The sequence below is a fragment of the Hipposideros armiger genome, unplaced genomic scaffold (assembly GCF_001890085.2).
Source record: "Hipposideros armiger isolate ML-2016 unplaced genomic scaffold, ASM189008v1 scaffold_1, whole genome shotgun sequence".
Taxonomy (NCBI): Eukaryota; Metazoa; Chordata; class Mammalia; order Chiroptera; family Hipposideridae; genus Hipposideros; species Hipposideros armiger.
The window spans coordinates 3,489,729-3,512,661 of NW_017731351.1; positions in this window are offsets into that span (position 1 = coordinate 3,489,729).

The window sequence follows — 22,933 nt, forward strand, 5'->3', positions numbered from 1 at the left end:
GTTTTTTGCTATCTCACTGCATATCTATCTATCTATCTATCTATCTATCTATATACATACTCAGTCAAAATATTGAGAAACTGTTTGTTTCTCAAAGCAGTGGAGCTGTGGGATGTTAGTTGTTATTTCTTTTTAAAAATTGTTATGTAGTTAAGTAACTTTAGGAAAACCAAAGTTAATAAAATTTAATAATTTTTTTCTTTAGTTTCAGAATTTTTAATATGCTAAGATGTGACCTGTATATTTACAAAAATGATATGTGGCACTATTTTCATTTTTTTTTGACCAACAAGCTCCACATTAATAATTTTCGAGGCTAGAATTCATCTTTGAGAAAATTGTCTGGGAAATAAATAATACTTGGAAAATTTTTTTCTGGATCATTTTTTACATTAATTAAAAAAAAACAACACCTTTCAGACAAGGAATTATACTCAATATTATGTGATTTGGAAACATTTCAGTGTCCGTTATCTAGAACCTCCTGGCCTCAAGTGGGGATAAAGACTATTTAGGCACACTGTGATGAATTCTGTAATGGAAGAGCAAGGTGCTATGGGAGCTCATTAAAGGAACGCCTAAGACAGGTTAGAGGGGGTTCCCTGAAGGGGTGATGTTGAACAGATACTCAAAGGATGACTACAGGTTGAAAGAAAAAGCGTGTTGTTCTAGGAGGGTAGAGGCTAAATGGATATGGGGTGATTTTAGTGGTTGCTAATTTACTGTGCCATTGATAAAATTATTTGAAATGATAGTCAAGGAGATTGCCTTGACAGAACCCAGATGATCTGCAAATGGGAATAAATCCAGAGCAATGAAACAAAATGGCGACAAACTATCATAACTGGAGAAGTTTCAAGAAGTCTCTAGAAGTTGGAAAATGAATATGGCTGGGGAGTGCATTCAACTGAATGCAGACAACTATTTAAGAGCAGTGTGCTCCTAGGAAGCTTACAGAGGTGTCAGCAGGCGACTCTCAGGTGGCACATCAGAGAGGCAAGTACAGAGAGTGATGTGAGAACAGCCTGAACAGGGAGCTAATTAAAGATTTGTCACTGAATTCTGGACCGGACAGTATCCTTAACTCCCCAGCCCTTTGTACCCTAAGCACAGAAACGCTCTTCGGTGTTTATATCCAGTCAAGGAAATCAAGGGCTGTTCCATAAAGAAAATGAACAACATTCTTGGAGAGAGTCCAGGTTACTAAAGTAGATATTGGCACTCCAAAATAATCCTCTACAGCCTGACAATTGTGGGGCCTGAACAATACATGCACCCCAGAAAGGTCAGTCAGTCCCCTTAAGTCATGTACACAGAGTCCCCGGTGACCCTCGCAGTTGAGAGAGAAGCCTGGTGGAGATGTCTGCCTGCCCTGGAGGAAACAAGCCAGATACCTCTGGAATCAACATAATCCTTTCTCAAACATGAAAAAAAGGAATCACAGTCCTCAGCCCTGTGAGGCAATTTGGCAGCAGGGGTGAGAAAGATTACACAAAAGTAACAATTGACTCTAGGGTACAGGTAATTCACGAATCAGAAAATAACTTACAAATTGTTGTTATCAGAACTATAAGAATTGTGTCCCTAAAGAAAGGAAGTCAACGGGGAAGAAGGAACAATTAAAGGACAAATCTAGAATACAAAATTGAAGAATACCTTCTCGAATACAGAGTTAAAAAGCAAAGAGATGAAAAGAGCGAGAGAAATATTTACATAGGAAAGACAAGTTTCTAATTAACAGGGAGCTGGCATATATTGCCCAAGTTGCAGAATTAGGAAAGAACCCAGTACCTAGAGTTGTGGAAGTAATCAGCAAAAGCACTAAAACAGGAAGTACTTAAAAATGATTGCCTCTGACAGGTGGCCTGGGCCTTGTGTTGAGGGAGGAGTGGGTATGAAGCTGCTGCTTTGCTTTACAAATTTCATAAGCTAACGTATACATGCTTTATTTGCTAATATTTTCTGCACTTTGTTTTATTTTTGTGTTCAAGGTTAGAAAGAAACTCAAAGGTAGAATTGCTATATCCTTGTTGAATTCTCCACTTATAGGTATGTTTCCCTTTCACAGAAGTTTTAATCTTAGTTGCAAAATTTAGCGTTTTTTTTTTTTGTCTTTGATTTAAAGACTTTTCCAGAAGTTTTCCTGAAATACCACCTCATGAATCATATTTACTTTGTGATATTCCTGATGTAATATTGCAGAATTTCATATTTAAAATATGGTTCACACAAGGAATATCTTTCTAAAAAGACTCATCTAAGTCATTGTAGATGTATGTATTTAATTTGTAATGATTTGGGGGTGAGAAGGTTGGCCATTCTGGTGAATATTTAAACACTACTTTAGCAACTATAGATGGAAATTCTTTCATCTTATGTTTCATCATATTATATTTGAAAAGCACTTTCCTTTTGCCCAACCTTTCTTTTTCTTCAGATTCATTTTCTCCCAACAATCTGGGAATGCAAGTATCATTTGCATATTTTAAGAAACTGGTCTAATTTGTTTGGTGACTTAATGGAATTTTATCCCAGGTTTCCTGATTATTTCAGCACTCTTTCTCTGCAGTAGGAATTCACAAGGGTGGAGTTTATCAAAATCATTCAAAACCCATACTTTTAAAAGATTTTTGGGGACTATATAGGTTGTGCATTTATTTTTTTCTCAACAATGAAAGAACTCTAGAGTTATCTTAACATTTTAGCCCAGTCCTAGAGACACCCAGACATCTTGCGATGACATTCTTTGGGTTTATGTTCACCCAGTGAATGGCACACATAAGACACAGTTATTTTGTAATGGTAGAAGAGGTTCATAAACCTTGTTGAAGAGCAAACACTTAGAAGATGAGAAACAATATAGATGTTTATTGTTAAGGACACTACACTTGCAAGGCCTAGGTTTTTTAAAAAAATGAGGCATTTTGCTCTGACAACAAAACAATGGAATTTAATAAGTTCTGCATACCATATATTTTGCAATTGAGCTTTAATTTAATGCTGTCTTCTCTTTCTTCTCTTCTCACTATCATTTTGTCCCTCACTCCCTCTTTACTTTTGATGGAAGAATGCACATGCAATAGTTTGTGTTGAAATTTCTTGCTTACGCCTAGTAAATTCTCAGTAAAAGTTTGTTGAGTTAATGAAACTATATGTTCTTAACATCTCTAAAGCCATATAATAGATTTTAATGCTAAAGAATGTGATAGTAAAAGCATTTGAATTATTCATCATTATGTGTAATTTCAAAGAAGTTAGTAATCCTGTTCTTTTTAGAGATAATAACACTTAATGAGTCCAGTGATTCATCTCTTGAGGGACTATCATGCAATTGATAATAAAGGTATAAGATTTTGACAAAGCCTCCCTCAGGCTTTCTGGTGCTGTTTGAGGAAGGCTTGAAAGCCAGATTCTTTTGAGAGAAGGCACTTTTATATCAGATATAATTAGTGATGAAGCCAGAATTCAAGATCATTACATCCTCACAATCACAACATATGTGTCCTAAGCTATGTCCTTTCACCATGATTGCAGTTTACTTATTATTGCATCTCTTACTTTATCTGAATTGTCCTGTGGAATTTAAATCTTTATGTTCTCTGAACTTTAATATATTCTTATTACTTTGTTGATTTCTCAGATTAATTTAACCTTAAATTCTTTTTATGTAGCTGAAAACATTTAAACATTTTACCAAATAAATAAATGCTTAAAATGCATATGTTTTCTTCATAAATCCATACAACAGTGCTGTTTCTAATGTAAATGACCCCAATGTGGATCATTTGATAATATTCCCTTATATAACAAAATTTTTAGTAATAATCGTGAAACAAAACAGATACTACCAACAATAATAACAGGAAAAGAAATGCAGTCAGAGTAATTTTCCTGTATTGAACTTTGTATATATAAACATGCCAGTAAAAAAAATTTAGATAACAAACAAAAAAAACTAATGAATTAATAATTCTTAATTTCATTAAAGTAAGTTTTTGAGAAATAGGAAAGAAACACATGAAGAATGCCTTGGAGAGAATAAATTCTGCAAGATTCAGAGAATGAGCTGTGTACAAAATTATAGTGTCAACGTACCTCAAACACTGTTTCTTCATCTTTACAATCACTGTACTATAATTGTTTATTTTGAATTTATAGATGTAGTAATACATTTAGCCACAGGGGTTGGAGTAGTGAACTCTGTCTACACTGAGCTCCAATTATTTCAAACCAAAAAAATTCTTTGAATTTACTCTTGAAATGATTGAGGGCAGCTAGGCTAGCTGAGTTTCTGTGTGTCAGGGCTGACTGGGCACCTCGAGTTTTCCAAATTAATTTGCCTTCAGAATATTGTTTTTATTAAAGGTAAATAATAAACACATGCTTAGTTGGAGCATACATATAGTTTATTAAAACTCAACAGTAACAGCAGCAATGTTTAGAACAGAGCAGAGATATTCAAACTACAGCCTGTGGGCCAAATCCCACATGATCCCAGCTGAGCCATTTTTGAGGAGAGCGAGTGGGGGAGGGAGAGCAAGCCCAGACGCCCTTTCTGAACAGGTGCATTCACAAGGGGACAGAATTCTGTCCTGTGCCTGACTGCTGCTCTTAGGAGGCTCTACGAAAAGCAAACACAGACGATGACATTTCATTTCCCAGTGTCTGAGTGTCTTAGGTGTTGATTTTCTCAGTGGTAATGTGAACTTATGGTGGTTGAGAAAATATGTCTCATGTGTCTGAACCACTGTGACTTCTTTGGGGAAACAGTACAAGCTGCAGATTTAAATCAAAACCTTCGAGGAACTGTATTTCTTCAAGCAGCTTGACCTTAATATCATTTTGTTGTCTTTTACGTTTTCATTAAAAACAGCTAAATGACCAGAAAACTGTTTTTACATAAATATCTGCAAGCTATGTGTTTGAAATAATACCTCCCCTTTGACTTAATCTTATTCAAATAAACATCTGTTAATTATGTAATTAAGTTTCCTTAACATTTTCTTTAAAGTCCATTACTTTATTTATTGGGTTTCATAAAAGGTGTCTATACATTTTTTCTTAAATGACTCTGTCATAATTTAGCAGACCCGAAATATAACTTGTCAGGGAAATTTCTTTTGTACTTCTTGACTCAGGCCACATAGCCCATCATGTCTGTTCTCTGAGGATTGCACCCAAATAGAGCAGTCTTCGCTTCCTCTGTGGGAATTAGCTATAGATATTCCTGAATTTATGCTGCAGTGACTGCAAATTTTGCAGCGTATCTACTTGACTGTGATATTGCAATTATGCTGATTCTTTACTACAGTGATTTTTCTCTGTTTTGTGTATATCGTGCTGAATAAAACACAAAAAGCAAATGCTGATTTTATACCTTAAAATCATATAATGGGGTACCCTTGGCTCATACCACTGATTTTGCATCTGTGTTGGGCTGTAGTCTGGTGGTTTATTTCTGCCCCCTTTCTGGGGAACAAGGCACCGATCTGGCCCCCAGGTTCACGCAGGTGTAGCTCATGCCTTCATAGACTATATTTGGCTCTATATTCAAGGGCTATCTGACTGGATTTTCAATTGCTTTCTTTTTCTTCCTTTTCCTTTTTCTAAGTTATCCTTTTGTGCTTTGTGGATATATACGTGTTTACTTTATGGGTTTGTCTCCATATTTTAAACACAAAAGAAGCCATTATCTATCATTTCTATATTTTGGGATTAGAAGAGGTAATTTTTATATGTTTTCCCCTCTAGCTTCAACTAGAAAAAAATATGTATATGTTTTTGCCCATAAAACCCAGAATTATTTATAAATTCCCTTATTTCTGCCTAAAAAGGGGGAACAGATACTTTTCGAGCTGGTAGCAGGGAGCTGTAGCACATAAATTCACACTCCCTGCACGAAGGCCAGGCAGCTTGCTTACACCCTAGGATTTGCACGTATCTCTGTAGTAAATAAGAACGCTACCGATCCTTGAGCATGAAAATGAAGTTAATGAAGACATTCTGTTCCTTGAGTGAAACAAATAGCAGGTCCTCTTAAGAGAATGGCGAGTTCACAAGGTCAGTGTCACAAATTATGCAACTGAACCAAATCCTTGAGCCTCAGAAGGTACATGAAGGCATTTGTGATGGCCTCCTTTGGCTGTAACCTTCTTAGAACCATTTCTTTCAGGCTCAGTTGCCTGTTCATGGAGAGGGTAAAACCAGGTCAAGATAAGTGGTCGTGATCACTGTCAACACGAGTCATGCAAGGGCAGGTATTCATAAAAATGTCACATCAGGCCTCCAGAGGAGGATGAGTTTACTGACAGCATAAACACCCTAGGCTTTAGTCATGATGTTAGTTTTCAGTTCTGATCATTTCTTTTTACCATTTATCAGTTTCTGCTTCCATACCTCTTCAAACCTCTAATCAAACCTCTAATCTTATGCTTACCAAACTTTAGCTATTTTCCAAATAACCATTTCTGAAATCTTTTTTCCAGAAGACTTTTAAGATAATATTAGAAAAATTACACTTCCTACTTTAAATTCTCCCATAAACATATAGTACTTATAAAATGCTTTTATCACCCTCAACTATCTTGTCAAATTATTTTCCATATGATTATTATAAATTCAATCCATATGAGATGTATCTATTTTGTCCTTCCTTCACACCTGTAGATAATGTTTTGTTCCTTGTACAATTAAAGAATCTGGAGAAATAGTAAAAATTGTATTAATTTATCTGGACATTCAGCTCAATAATTCCAGGCATATGCTTAGTTGACATATTTTTGCACTTAATCTGTAGATTTGATATCATATAACTGCAGCTTTAGCATAAGTTACCAAAGAGACCTATTATCTTTCTTCATATATTTTTTGTTACTGTGAAGTCAGAGTGCATAGGAAATATTTTTGGAAGAATATAGCGATTCTGGAAATTTATATTGAATTTTTAAAAGCAAACTTTAATAGCCATTTATTTTAAAAGTAACATGTTCACTTATTATACAAGTAATTCAAATACTACATGTTTGTACAAAAGTAACAATAGCATCACTTCCTTCCTCCAGTCCTACCTGATTGAGGTAACCAATTCTAAGGATTTGGGTATATGCCCTGGAAATACTTAAATTGTACTTTTTCTATTCCTGTTAATGATTCTTAAACATTATCCCTATTTGGTTTTATTGCATGTTAGTTTTCTTGTATGATTTTGCTATTTCTTCATGGTCTTCTTTGGCAACACAATGTAGTTTCAATTTTTATATATTTCCAATTGATGGAAGAGTTCCTGGTGTATTTTGTCAGATGTGGCATCTACCATTAGGTGTTCAAAATAGTAGTGCTGTTGATTTTTCTTTTCATGTGTAGCATTAGCTAAAATACTAGACGATGAACTACAGCGACTTTTACAATGACTGCTTTATATAATTTATTGGAGGCACTCATAGGACCTGTCACAAACAGGTACATTATACTTTGATACTTTCCCCCTGAAAAACATTTTAACCTAAAGGATCTTACCACAATTCCAATTGAACCAGAACAGCCTATTAGACTACTGTACTTTTCTATTAGAGAAATCAATGCTTATTACCTTCAGGTTAAGCTAAAAACCATGGAACTGTTTGAATTAGTATGAGAGTGGTCTGGTATCTTGTGGATGCATTTTTAAAAATTATTATTTTAAGGATTCAATCTATATCCAGCTTTTGTATATGAGAAACTTACAGCTGAGAACCTGAATAAACAGCAAGAGAGTCAGCATCTCGAGTTTTACATGTTTAACGAAGGATTATGGAGTTGTCCCACAAGCCTAAGCTCAATCATGAAAATTTACATTTTCCTTCTGTAGGACAGTTCCTCCTCGCTTTATCCTCTGAACAACAGCTCGCTTTCTTGGGCCAGTATCCTATTCCCTGAACTGCAGCTTGGCAGCAGCCGGGTCTCAAATTTCAACCACATGTATTTCAAAAAAATCAAAAGATCCTTATTTGGACTTTAGTCACATATCTTTAAAAGCAGTGTTTGTGCGTCAGATTTAAAAATAATTGAAACCAGGGGCTTAAAAAAAAAACCAAACTTCTCTTCCAAGATGTTTCAACTTCAACCGATTCCAAAAACATTGAAAGCAACAGAATAGAAACGAGAATAGAAACCGCACGCAGCCTGCAGCACATTGAGCTGACAGCGTGGCAGAAACGGGGTCAAAATGTGCATCCTGCCCCCAGCCAGCCAGCGGATCCTGGCGATGCCTTGACCCTGTTTGCGGGGTTGCCTGTATGAAAACAGTCCTAGGGTCCTGCGAGTCTGCCGGGGAGGATGTCAGCCCATGAGGTCATTTTCTGTAAGACTGAATTCATACCCAAAGATGGGAACATATGTAGCTGTTTTGGGTTGGTTAGCCAATATGAAAAATCACATTAAAAACTATATGCAGATATATTTCATAGTCACAATTGATTTTCCATTCCCCAGATATGCCTTTTTTGGAGCAGGGATTGTTGCATCATGTTTTGGTCACAACCTTGAGAAATCTAGCGAGGCTGCTCTTGTGCCCCTCTAAGCGAGCCGGTTTGGAGTTCTGTTTCAGTTTTGAGCATTAGTCAAGTTGACCTAGTCGTGGGAACACAGCTCTATAGAATTGCCCTAAGACCTGTTATTTTGTATTCGTTGGCTTTCAAATAATCTGAAAAGAGCCAAGATATCTTTAAGACAATAAGAGCCCTCATTGTAAAATCCAGATAAAGGGCATATAGCAGTTGGCAAAGGGTTCCTTGTAGATTTACACCACATGCTTCCCCTATTTTGTGTAATAGGGTAGCAATAATCTGTCTAGTCCAAAAGAGCAATTAGTATTCTCTTCCTGAAGAGAAGCCATGAAGGAACTTCTCTCTGCCTATAGATGAAAGAGGATAATAGACATGTATAAAAATAGTAAATTACTCATTTTATGTAAATGTGTTTACCTCTGTTTCATAGGTAAACCTTCTTTTGTATAATTAAGGGACATACAATATTGGTTATTTTAATCAGACAAGCATTTATTTTAGACCTCAATACCAATTTAATAATTTTATAGTTCTCCCAGCTTCTATTCCAGACATTGTTCACATCGTGTACATTCACCTTAATAGAGAACTGCTATGATTATCCCCTGATCAGCTCAGCTCACCTCACTGAATCACCATTTTCTTCTATTCAATCATGCCCAAATACCTTAGCCTGGAAGTAAGGCTTCTCACGATTTTCCAATTGTCCTTTAAATCCTGTTCCAGTCTTAATGTCCATCATCCCCTTACCTCCCCCTACCCCACCCTCATCTATACAGCAGAAAAGCTTGGTTTTCCTAGAGGAGCAGATTGCAAAGAGAGCAGACTTCAGAGTTCAGTAAAGTAAAACTGAAATTTCAATTTCATCATTTATTAGCTCTGAAATCTTGGAAAAATCATTTAATATTATATAAAACATCTGTGTGCCGCCTATCTCCAGGGTGATTGTACTCTCAAATGACAAAATCCAAAGGAAACATTTTGAAAACGTGATGTGTTATTAATTCCCAAACTGTATCAGAATACTAATTCCATTTTATTTTCCTACTTTTACTTTAATAAGTGGTTCCATGCTTAAACATGTTTATTTGAATCCCAGCTCCACAATTTACTAGCTGCTGACTTGGATAACCAGCGTAATCTCTTCATGACTCAGTTTTCTTATTTGTAAGATGGTAATAATAATAATAGCTAGCTCCCTCAAAGGGTTCTTATGAGAATTTCAATTAAGAGTCAATTCTTATGAGAAGTTTAAGAGTTAATATTTGAAAAAATGCCTAGAAGAGTACCTTCTGCAAAGGAAATGATATATAAGGGTTTACTGAATAAATAAGTATTGCATTAAACAAAGTTAAGTAGGTTTCTTTACTTTAGGACCTATAGGCAAATATGCACTCTTGAGTTTCCCAAATTATTTCCTAAAGGAAAATTTCTTTGGAAGAGTACCTGGGAAAATGCTGTGTTTTACCAAAAATTGTTTATTTTCTTACTAACAAATAGTGCATTTTCTCACTGCCTACCTTCCTTTTAGGAAATGATATGCACATTGGCAAGGCCTGGTTATTTTCTGTGGCATAATCTTTTAAAAAAATTAATAAACTGTATTTCTTACAGCAGTTTTAGGTTCACAGCAAAACTGAGTGGAGTAGAGAGTTCCCTATCCCCTATATCCGTACCTGTACAACATCCTAACTTTCGACATTTCATACCACAGTGGTACATTAGTTATGTTCAGTGAACCTACATGGACACATCATTATCACCTAAAATCCATAGTTTCATGAGGGTTCACTCTTGGTTTTGTGCATTCTGTGGGTTTTTGACAAATGTATAATGACATGTATCCACCATTGTAACACCATGTGGAGTAGTTTCACTGCCCTAAACATCCTCTGTACTCTTCCTGTTCATTCCTCCTTCCCACCTAACCCCTGAAACTTTTCACTGTTTTCATAGTTTTGGCTCTTTTCCAGAATGTCATATGATTGGAATTATACAGCATGTGACCTTCTCATATGGACTCCTTTCACACAATATATGCATTTAAGATTCCTCCATTTCTTTTCATGGTTTGATAAGTCATTTCTTTTCAGCACTGAGTAATATTCCATTGTCTAGATGGACCACAGTTTATCCATTTACCTACTGAAGGACATCTTGGTTGCTTCCAAGTTTTGGCAATTATAAATAAAGCTCCTATGAATAGTCATTTGTAGGGTTTTACATGGACAATTATTTTCAATTTATTTGGGTAAATACAAAGGAACATAATTGCTGGATCATACGGTAAAGAGTATGTTTAGGTTTGTAAGAAACTGCCAAATTAATTTCCAAAATGTTTATACCATTTTTCATTCCCACCAGCAATGGATGAGAGTTCCTGTTGCTCCACAGCCTCCTCAGCATTTGGTGTTGTCAGTACTCTGGATGTTGGCTGTTCTAATGGGCGTGTAGTGGTATCTCATTGTTGTTTTAATTTGCATTTCCCTAATGATGTGATGTCAAACATCTTTTCATATGGTTAAACATCTCTTTATTTTTATTTTTCATCTGCATGTCTTCATCTGTATATATTCAAAATCCTTGCTGAATTTCAAGTGTTCTTTGTATATTTTGGATAACAGTCCTTTATCAGACATTTCTTTTGCAAATATTTTTCCCAGTTGTGTCTTGTCTTCTCATCCTTTTGACAATGTCTTTTACAGAGCAGAGGTTTTTTATTTTAATGAAGTTCAGCTTATCAGTTATTTCTTTCATTGATCATGACTTTGGTGTTATATCTAAAAAGTCATTGCTAAAAAGAAAAGTCATTGCTATACCCATGTCATTTAGTTTTTCTCTTGTGTTATATTCTAAGACTTTTATAGTTTTCCACTTTATATTTAGTGCTGTGACCCTCTTTGAGTTCATTTTTGTGAAAGGTATAAGGTCCGGTGTCTAGATTAATTTTTTTGCATGTGGATGTCCAGTTGTTGTAGCACCATTTGTTGAAAAGACAGTCTTTGCTCCATGATATTGCCTTTGCTCTTTTGTTGATGATTAGTTGATTATATTTATGTAGGTCTATTTCTGGGCTCTCTATTCTGTCCCATTGATATATCTGTCTATTCTTTGCAAGTACTACACTGTCTTGATTATTGTAACAAGGCTTACAGGTAGGTCCTGCTCTGAAGTCTGCTCTGTGAAATTAATATAGCTGTTGCTACCTTCTTGTAATTATTGTTAGAATGATATATTTTTCTCTATCCCTTTACTTTTAATCTATTATGATCTTTATATTTAAAGTGGTCTTCTTCTAGACAACATCTAGTTAGATAATTTTTTTATCTTCTCCGACAATCTCTGTTTTTAAATTGGTATATTTAAACCATTTATGTTTAAAGTAATTATTGATATATTGGGTTGTCGGAAAAGTCATGTTGCATTTTTGTAACGAAAAACAGAAAAATATGTGTCATGACTTTTCCGACATCCCAATAGTTGGATTAATATCTGTCCTATTTGTTACTGTTTTCTATTTGATGCCCTGTTTTTTGTTCCTATTTTTGTCCTTTACACCTTTTCTGCTTTTCATGGTTTTAATTTATATGATTTTATTTTTTATTTTTTCTTAACATATCTATTATACTACTTTTTAACACATTTTTTAATCATTGCCCAAGAGTTTGTAATATATATTTGCAACTAATCCATGTCTACTTTCAAATAACATTATACTGCTACATGGGTATTGCAAGTACCTTAGAATAACAATTCCTAATTCCTCACTCTTATCCCTTGTATCTTTGCTGTCATTTCACTTCTACATACCCATTCATACACATATTTATACATAAGCATACATAAACAAATACATTGTTTTTATTATTTTGAACAAAGTATTTTTAGATCAATTAAGAATAAAATTTATTTTACTTTACTCATTTCTTCTTGCTACTCTTTATTTCTTTATGTATATCTGAGTTTCATCTTTCATATTTTTAATTCTCCATTCTTTGTTTCAGATATTAAATCTTCACTATTTCTCTGTATTGTAGTTTCTTCTTCAAAGATAGTAGGAATAGTCTTCTAATAATTTTGGCACAATGAGATTAAACATACATTTTAGTTTAAATAATCTTAAAATCAAATCAAATATATTTTTTATCATTTTCTGAAGGCTTTCACTAAAATACTTCTTTGGGAAAGTTCAACCAATTTTGGAATAATATAACATTTTTTAATATTTAATTCACAGACCTCATTGCTCTATGCTTGTACACTTTAACTACAATTGGTAACATTTTGAAAGTACATTTTATAACAACTATTACCCTAAAGGAATAAAACTTCTTCAATATATTGCATGATTTCAGCATTCCTTTTTTGGTTATCTTTTTAAACAATCATAAATGTCCTTTACTTAAGCTATTAAATAATCTGACTACCATAAACATTAAGACCATATGTAATCGATGTGCATAGTTTTTCTTCCCAGTATTTTTATAGGTTTTTGAAACAATGAACTTATGGAATTTACTCAGTTTTGTTAGCAAAATATTTTAGCCAGTAAATACAGCCTGGAAAATATTTATGTCATAGATGTTTTTATTGTGGTATTTTATTATTTGATTTATTAAGCTAGGCAGTATCAGTCTAATAACCTAATGGGACTTAAAAGAATAATGTCATTTTTCTTTAAGAATAAGCTGAGCTTTGAAATTGTATCTTCATTGAAAAAAATGTGAATAGACCCTTTCTAAATTTGAACTGTAAAGGACACGTGCTTTATCAGTCTGAAAGTTGTACAACATCAAATATTCAACATAAGCCTGACTAAAAAGAATAGTATTGTTAGTTCATTATTCTTGTTTTCTTGGACATCCCATAAATCTTTGACAGATATTTCTATGTAATTATGCCTACAGACAAAACATGCTGTTGACCTACGCCGTTTATTTTTGTTTCCATTCATGACTTCTCTTTAATAAGTATGGATAAATGCGCACATAATTAAGAGAAAATGTAATATGAAAAAGTGTACAGTATACAAAAGGCATAGTTAAATAATATTCCCCAAGGTCATATAAACATACCACTGGTAGAATGTGAAAAAAATATTAAGAGCAGGTCCATGAACAATTTTCCTTTTAATTTTAATTGCTACTTATTTTTTATTTGCATTAAAAATATATGTATGTCCAAATCTTGATTTTAGGAGAGATAGAAGGGTATGTTAAAAAGAGTGAATCATTAACAAGAAAAACACTAAGTAAGTGATAATACAGACTGTGTGAAGGCATGACAAAATGATCAAGGAGATGAGTGAAATATGAAGTTTGTGGAACAGAGAACAGCTCCTTAGGACTCAGGGCAACATTACAATAACGTTTCATTTTATAATATGATTCATTTCAGTAGCCTGTTTTCTTAGTGTTTTTAGTTATAATTTAATTCAAAAAAATTAGATGGATATTTATTAGCCTAGTTAAGGTTCAGGTAAAACTCACAAAGCTCATGACTGTCACACAAGGGGTGAAAGAAAACAAAAGCCATAAACTTGTATTTATTCAATGAAACAATTTCTGTGGAAGTGCTTTGCAACCTCAAAAATGGAATGAAGGCACAATCCTATGACTTATTCTGGAAGTTATGTATAGGCTGAACCTTTAACTCTCTCGTGATTGATCTCTCTCCTCTTTTATTCCCTCGGAAAGCAAACCATTTACTTTAGTGCTGCTGAATGGCATCGATGCCTTCCCGCCTTCACTGTATAACCCATACCCTTAAAATTGTCAAGCTTTGTACTATAGACACAGTCTTAATACTTTTGTGGTATATTTTCAGCAGAAGCGATACTGAAGGTGGTCTGGAAAAAAAGATGATTAGGTATAGAATACCTTGGCTTTAATCATACATACTATTCACACAATAGTCTTACAGTTATCCAAATTCTTCTCTATTATCCCTATTTGTTATAATAATTCATGCTTAACAGTCTGACTATTAAGGTCTTTTAAAATTCAAGAAATGGTGTAAGGGAGATAAACCTTTGACCCTTAATATATGAATATTTCTTTACTCTGTCTTCCAGTTGATTATCAGGTTGTTGGGTATAGAATTAATTCTAGGTTCAAATCATTTCCATTTAAAACTGGAATTGTTGCTTGTCTTTTAGCATCCAGTGTTGTTAATGAGAAAACTGATGCCAATACAACAGAATAATATTTTTGACTTATTAAAGTAATATATTTCTTTGGATAATACTTGTTCTTTTTGTTCCATGATGCAATGGCATCTAAGTTGTCCAGGGCTTGCATGCAGTCAGTTGGGAGTAAAAATGTTTTCTTGAACTTTTGGAGGACAAGAAAAGAAGAGTTGAGAGAATCCACTTGTTTTGAAGAAGCCTGGCGTAGTAGTGAGGGGGCTGTAGAGTAGAGAGTACAGCAGAGACCCATGGGCTTGACTAGGGGCACTGGTGTAAGACCCTTGATGACCGATGACCAGTCAAGATCTACTCAGCAGACACCAACACAGGAGCGGGTCTGGGGACAGAACATCTTAGCTGAGCCACTGATCCAGAGCACAGCACCTGGAGCAGAGGCCTTTCCCTCTCTTCCACCTGAGAGCCCTGCATCAGCTCAGCTGCTAATAAGAGAGCACCAAACTCAAATTGGTTTAAAATAATAGAGAAATGTATTGACACATAAAACTTGAAGTCTACATGGAGGGTGGTCTTCAGGGACTTTCGGGTCTCTTTCACCATGATGTTCTTTGGTTCGTTTCTCTGTATATTGACTTCATCCCAGGCTAGTAGCTAGTTGGCTGCAAACCCTCTGGACCTCCTATCCGTCTAACCTAATGGACAGAGAGAGAGTGGCCACCTGTTTTCTCTCTCCTAAGAGCGAGGCTATTTTTCACAAGGGACTTACAAGGGACCTCTGGAGAATCTCTCCCTGAATTTTATGTGTCCAGGTTTTTACATATGCTTTTGTGAATCTATCTCTGAGCCAGAGGGCTACACAAATTGATGGGTAATAGTATAGAGATTGTCATGTTATTTTGGACCAGTCCGCCCAGGGCTGATCCACACTGGGAAAGTGTTACTGATGTGAAAGCCACAGTGATTCCAGGACCCAGGTATAAGGGTCCGGGAATAAGATAGGCGAGTGGAAAGGACCCGTGGGAAGTGACAAAGAGCCTGGAAGGATATTTGTAACTAAAATTACTGAATATCCCCCACAAGGTGACTCACTTAAAGTAAAAAAGTTTGAGTTCCCTTTAAATTCATGGGCAAATCTTCATGTTCCCAAGCCCTCCATCTTAACTACATCAATGGAAAGCCAAAGCGCCTCTTCTTTTTTCCCTACATTTGGGTTGTACTAAGTAAAATTGAACTGTTACTCTAGTTTCATTTTTGTTCCTTTATATGTGTATATTTTCTTTCTTTGGAAACTTTTAGAATGTTTTCTTTTCCCTTAGCGTTCTAAAATTTTACAAGGTTGTATATAGGTCTAGATATTTTATTAATTTAGCACACATGGTACTCAGTGAGTGGGCCCTTTTAATACTGTTTCATGTTTTTATATGAATTTTTATAATTTCTTTCTCTCAAATTCTTTTTTTATGGATTTATTGTTATTGAGCCTTTCACATTGATCATCTACATTATATATTTCTCTCATATTTCTCAATCTTTTTGTCTTTTGTAATATATTTTGAGACATTTTCTGCTATAGACTTTCTATTTCTTTGTTTAACAGTTATATATTTTAACTTCCAAAAGATTTTTCTTGTGCTCTTGTTGTTCCTTTTTCTAACTTCTCAGCCTTGCTTTATGAATGCAATTTTTTTTTTGCATCTCTATAAGAATTCCATTAAGGAATTTATTTTTTTTCCTTTATGCCCTGAATTATTCTGATTCTCTTGAGACCAATTATCATCTGATTTTTTACTTCCTCTTTTAAACTGCCCTCGTGTTTGAAGATCCTAGTTATCCATTTATATTGAAAGTTGAAGTACCAGATGGATTTTTTTTCTAGGTGGTTCTGAAATTCCTCTGCTCTTTATTTCCTGATAGGACACGTGAGTAGGAGGGATGATTGATGAGGAACCCCTATGTTCCTGGGTGAAGTAAGTCCACTGTCAGGTTCGATTTGGGGTGAGAGGCTGGGATGACAGCCTTCAGGTTGTGACTCCCACATATAAATCTGGGATAACAATGCCAATTCTAAAAGTCAGAGCTTCCTTTATGTTTAAAAAATTAACTGACAGAAAAGACATTTGCTTTTTTGCCTGGGGTTGAACAGTGCTTTGCTTCCTGCTCTGAGAATGGAAGGGGACTGAACCAGCAGCCCTTGTGGGGACGTTCGGCCAACCCCAGCCTCTGCACCCTTCTGTCATATTAGCTGACTCTGAGGGGGAATGTTCTCTGGGTTTCGGTGGGCAAGAATGCTCACCTCAGATGCAGCACCTCACAGCATACTCTGGGATGCAGTTTCGTCCTCTTTATTTCACCAGAGGACACACTTTTATTTGCATGTTTTCTTCTAGAAGTATATTGAGATTTCGTATTTGCTGATGAACCCATTCGCATTTTGCTGGCTGACTTTTGCCGTTGTGTACTGTCATTCTGTGGAGCCTTGAGAGGCTGACCCATATGCTCAGTGCAACAGATATTTATTGTTCTTCATCCTTGTGCCAGGCATAGTTCCATATACAAGGGCTGAGGTAAACTATGTGTTTACATCTAAACTATGCCTCAGCCTCATGAAGCTTATGATGGATGGGGCTGGGGTGGAGGGACATCAGGGAGCAGTGTTTGTTTGTTTGTTTGTTTGTTCAATAAAAAATATTAGAAGGAATAACAAGTGATCTGAAAGAGGCAGTGCAAAGTGCTTCAAAGTTACCCTGCATGGCCAGGGGACTCTTGTTAGAGCACAAGACGGTTACATCAAGAAAGACCAGGACGAGCAAAGTTAAAGGAGAATAAGTGGCATAGAGTGTGAAGGACAGCGGGGCCAGCAGAGCAGAGGCTCGAGAGTCCCCTGTCCTTTGGGAGAAGCAGGAAAAAGCAGTTAGCTGGCAGGACCATGTGGACATGAGGCTAGGGAGGCAGTGTCCCCTGATGTGGTCCATTTGGTTGAAGGTTTTGACTATTATTCCAAGAGAAACAGAAAGCCTGTGAAAGCTTATAACCTGTGGCGTAACGGGAAGTGCTTTAGGTCACTCTGCTGATATTGTGAGGAATGCGTTGGAAGGAAAAGAGCCTGGATATGAGGAGTTCACTTACAGAAACTTTAGGAGGTTCACGTGGGAGCCCTCGTCTACAATCTTGACAGTGGGGGCGAAGAAGTGGAAGGATTTGGTAGACATTTAGGGGACAGATGCAACAGAGCTTAGTGACTTTTTGGATATGAGGAATGAAGAGAAGGAAGGATTGAAAGATGATACTCAGGCTGGGTCACCTGAGTCTGGAGTGGAATTTGAAATAGGGGTGGGTGTGCAGGGAAAGTGAAGTTGCTGACAATTTGTTCAGTGTGGCACATGCTGAACTTAGCTGAACCAAGAGTCAGCAAGAGAGGGAAAGAAAAGCTGGTAAAAATTACAGAGGTGTGGGGTCTGGTCCAGTGTCATTGGAGTTAAGATGTGGGGTCTGGTCCTGTGTCATTGGTGTTAAGGTTCTTAACTGGGTTACCCTTCATGTGAAATGCTGAAACATTTTTCTTTTTTCCACCAAGGATCAAAATCTTTCTGGGAAACTCTAACTAAACCCATAATTTGAATAAAATGCTTTATAAAAAGAAGAAAAACAGACTGTTTTAATACAAATAAACAAAAATAAATGAATTAAATAAGAAATGTTATTTTGAATTAAAAAAATGTTGTGAGATAAAGAGGTAGATGAATAATAGGGCAAAGTGTCTCAAAAGGCATGCTGGAGGGTGTTTTAATGGTCATGGCCCAGTTTCTTTAAGGTTTTCTTAAATTGTTTCTAGAGAAGTGTGGAGTACACATATATTTTGCTGAAATATAGGATGAAAAACTTAAGGTGATTGGGAGAGGTGGAAAACCTAGGTGATTAAGGAGTTAAAGAGGATAATAACAGCTAACATTTATTGAGTACAAATTATGTTCCAGTTCTAGGTGTTTCCCATGTATGAAATGAACCCTCATACTGTACGTTAGGTGCTATTATTATCCCATTTCCCTAAGGAGGACACCGAGGCATACAGCAATTAAGTAACTTTCTTAACTTCACACATTTAAGAATCGGTAGGTTTAGGGTATAAACCTTGGTAATCTGGCTCTGGAGCCCAACGACCTAACCATCGCCTTATATGGGCTTTATATAAAGAGGTAAATATCTGTGTATAACATAGTCACAAATAGAATATGTACAACCAGATAATTTACCCCAGTCTACGCATAGTAGAACCACTGGATAGAATAGTCAAATGCTTGACTAAATATGCAAGTGCTTTCACGAATATACCACACAAATCAAGTTAGCTGATATATGTGGCTTTGTCTGTGCTGTAAGTATATGTATCTCAAGTAGAATACACTAAGTTGTGAATGCTGATAGACTGGGAAACCCACCACGTCCCTATATACATCATGTATGTCTTTGATGAAGAAGGGGAAAAAATGAATTAAATAATTCGTCAGGGAATTTGCAAGACAGGCCAAGAAAATGGCATTACTCTGCTCCCAGAGTCTCTAGATATAGCAAGACTGAAACAGAGCTACCTTAGAGTGACAGAAGAAATAAGAGGAATTTTGAAACTTGTTATTCGTATGTTTGAGATTTTCCTGTGTGAGTTGTCATAATATGGATGTTGCTATGCGCAGCCACGACTGTTTTTACCTTAACCTTTTTAACATGATTTGATGTGAATACAGTCAAAACTTGTTAAAATAAATATATGTGGTCCGATTTTGAATTTTTTCATCAACTCCAGAAAATTTCAGATGAAAATATCTTTGTGCATATTTTCAAGGAAAATGTAACGTCATTTAATGCTACCTAAGGCTGTTTTGAAAGTACGAAGATAAATAAGGATTTAATTTTCTCCCTAGAATATTTCCCTAATTTGATGAACAAGCTGAAAGAGTAAAAATGACAGCCATTTAAATGATCCTCCAGGGAAGCTTACAGGGGGCCTCCCGATCTCATTTTTTCTTAAAGGCAGCTCTGTGTGTATGGACCCAGGCATATGTACATTTTTAAATTACAGCTAAAGCATTAGAATGTTGCCTCGATTCAGCTATCCCATAGCTGTGAAGAAAAGGATGGACGGAATCAGGTACCTTTGGGAAAATTTAAGCAAGGGGTATAAGTCTTAGCCTCTGGGACACACAATCTTTTTATGTAAAAGTTTAAGAATAGATGAATCATGAGTGTAAAAATGTCACAAATGGAAAAAAAATCCTAGAACCTAGTAGGAGCAGAGGGTTGACCTAAAAGAATGGGGTACCCTCATGTATCCCTCATGTTTCTAATTGACTTTTGTGGATGGCTTTGCCTGAAAATCAGTGAGAGAAAAAAACTAAAAGGTTTGAAAGAAACACCAAATCATTCCCATGTGACTCATAGCAAATAACAAACAGGACGGGCATTGTCAGGGCTCTACGCTCTGTACACTTGTAATTCAGGTCATGCGCAGTTAGTTACCAGGTGAGGGTCTTCACAAAGTTAAAATATTGGAAGTGTCTTTAATAATCATAACAAGTTCATATTTTGCATGATATGCAAAAGCATTTTTCTTATTATTATATTGATGTATGGCTAGATGGATAAGCGTGGGTATTTTGGGAGACACCACATTCACAGGGTTGGTTCTCCTGCCCCTTGGCTAATGGCTGGTTTACGTACAGCTGGCTGGCCCAGTCCTCTTCGGTGGAACCCAGAGCTTGAACAGTCAGATGCCTGATTGAATCGTGCAGGTCTTTTCACTAATGCAGCCCCAAAACCAAGCTGACTCATAGCCATCTTATGTAGTTACTTAGTATGGAAAAAGAAAAAAATATTAGATTCAAATTATATTTAATTTTTGTTCAGAATTCTTTTTCACCTTGGGGTTGTATAAGGTAGCATAGGCGTCTAGTCACTTTATTTTTACTTGAAGCCTTGCTCTGACAATCCGATTTAAAAGCCTCACTCAGGAGGTATTAATTTAATTTTTTATTAAACCTGCTACATCTATAATATATCCATGTGACATTTTTTGAGACCTTGGGGGTAAAAGCTATGTGACACAGTGCTACTTTTAGTAGTCTTAAAGTTACATGATAACAGCAAAATAAACAGTGAATTATGCTCCTCAGGCTGTTTGCACACAATGTATCTGGACACACAGTTTTCTTTTAAACTGGGCAAGTTATTTTCTTACTGCATGGTTTATAGCTCTTTTCTTGCCACTAGGTCATAAAAATCAATCATAAAACCTTTCAATTTTTAAATTAAGTGTCTATGGATATCTTTTGGACACATATATACAAAAACACTGGTCAACTCAAACAAACAAATAATAAACAAGCAAATACAAGAATGAGTTGAAAGGCTACTCGGATGCTCACACAATCAAAGCACTGCTGGAAAGAAAAGCTCTCGGAGCCTGGTCAGGCAGCTTCTAGACTCAGAAGCAGGGCCTAGTGAGAGTCTCTCTGGATTTGTAGTCTGAAAACTGAAGTCCCCATGGCAGATACCAAAACACCAAACACCACTGTCTGTTCTGGACAGCCTCTGAGCTAAGAAAGTTTGGTTTTGTCTTTTGTTAAAAGTTTTGAATGGTAGAACAAATCAAAGTAATACTATCCTGTAATACTATCTGGCATATAAAAATTATATGAAATTGAATTTGTGTCCATAAATAAACACAGCCCCACCCATTCATTTATGTACAGCCTATGGCTGCTTTCGTGCTATCATGACAGAATTGTAGTGATAAAGACCCTGTTGCCTGCAAAGCTGAAAATGTTTACCATCTGGGCCTTTACAGAACAGTTTTGCTGACATAGACAACTGACTTCATAGCCCTCAGTGATGGCGTGTCCACTGGAGTTTCAAATAGCTAAGGAAGAGTCTGAAAAACTCAGCTAAACTTGAAGCAAGTTTCCCTCCTCTGACCTGTAATCACAGGTGGGGACATTGGCTTATAATGGACTACCCTTGTTTTTTGTGTCTAACGCAGTGGAGCCTGTTACAAACTGAAGGGAAGCCCAGCAAGGAATGCCTCGGGGCAAACTAAAGCCATGGCCATTTGACCAACACAATCAAATTATCATTTATATTTCTTCATTAATGTAGTTTATGTTTCAATAAATCAACAGGCACTCACTAAGTATCTGTTTTATATGTTCCTTTCACCGGCTCAGGCTCTGGATAGATATCTGAAACAGTTCCTACCTGTGAGGGTCTCGTAGTCCTTTGAGAAGGACAGTTACTCCAAAAGAGAAATAACATAATATGGGATAAGTCCTACAGAAGTGATGCAAACAAAATGGATGAGGAAAAAACACAAAGGAAGAAAACTGAATTTACCTTAGAACTCTCAGTGTGTTATAAAGAACAGGTGAATTTTGAGCTGCATCTTTGAAGAACGGTGTTCCAATTTATTAATTAATGTAGAATAACCCCAAAATGTAGTGTCTTACAACATCATTTTATTTTGGTTGTTTACTTTATAGCGATTAATAGTAGGAACAAAATCCTTAAGATGTTATCAAAACGCACCTGTTCTTTATAACATTCCTGGGATTCCAAAAGGAAAGTGAGTTACTTCCTTCTTCTTTGTTCCTCCAATACCCAGTTTCTAACTCTCTTGCAGTATTTGCCACACAGTGGTAATGACTGATTTCCTCATGCAATTATAAGAACAAATCTACTGAAGTATTTAAGTGGTAAGACCATGTTATCAGGTTTGTTTTTATAAGAGATTACCCTGTTCTGTGTCATAGTTATAGCCTTCTAGTTAGAAATGTGAACATGAATATAAATATCACCGTATTATAACATGAACCTTTACTAATATACTGTACTTAAGCCACTGAACTATAGCTTCATCTCTTATTTTTCAAGTTATCACAGGTTGACTATGGGATTTTTATTTGATCAAATGGAGCTATTTCTTGCTAAACACACTAACCACAAATCAAAAACCTCAACTGTCAAACTTTGCAAGTCAAGCATTGTGGCCATTGATCACCAGCTTTGGCCGAAGAGTGTGCAGTTCTCAGGAAAACCTGTGGTCCGTTAGTATCCTTTTCTGCTAGAAATAGGAACATACCCTTAGCAACTGAGTGATCATAATTTTGAAATCTATGCTTTTTCAACCTGAAATTTATTTTTTGCTACCTTTTCTTGAAACTATGCAGCTTGAAACTAAAATCCGAATCTTCTAGGTATT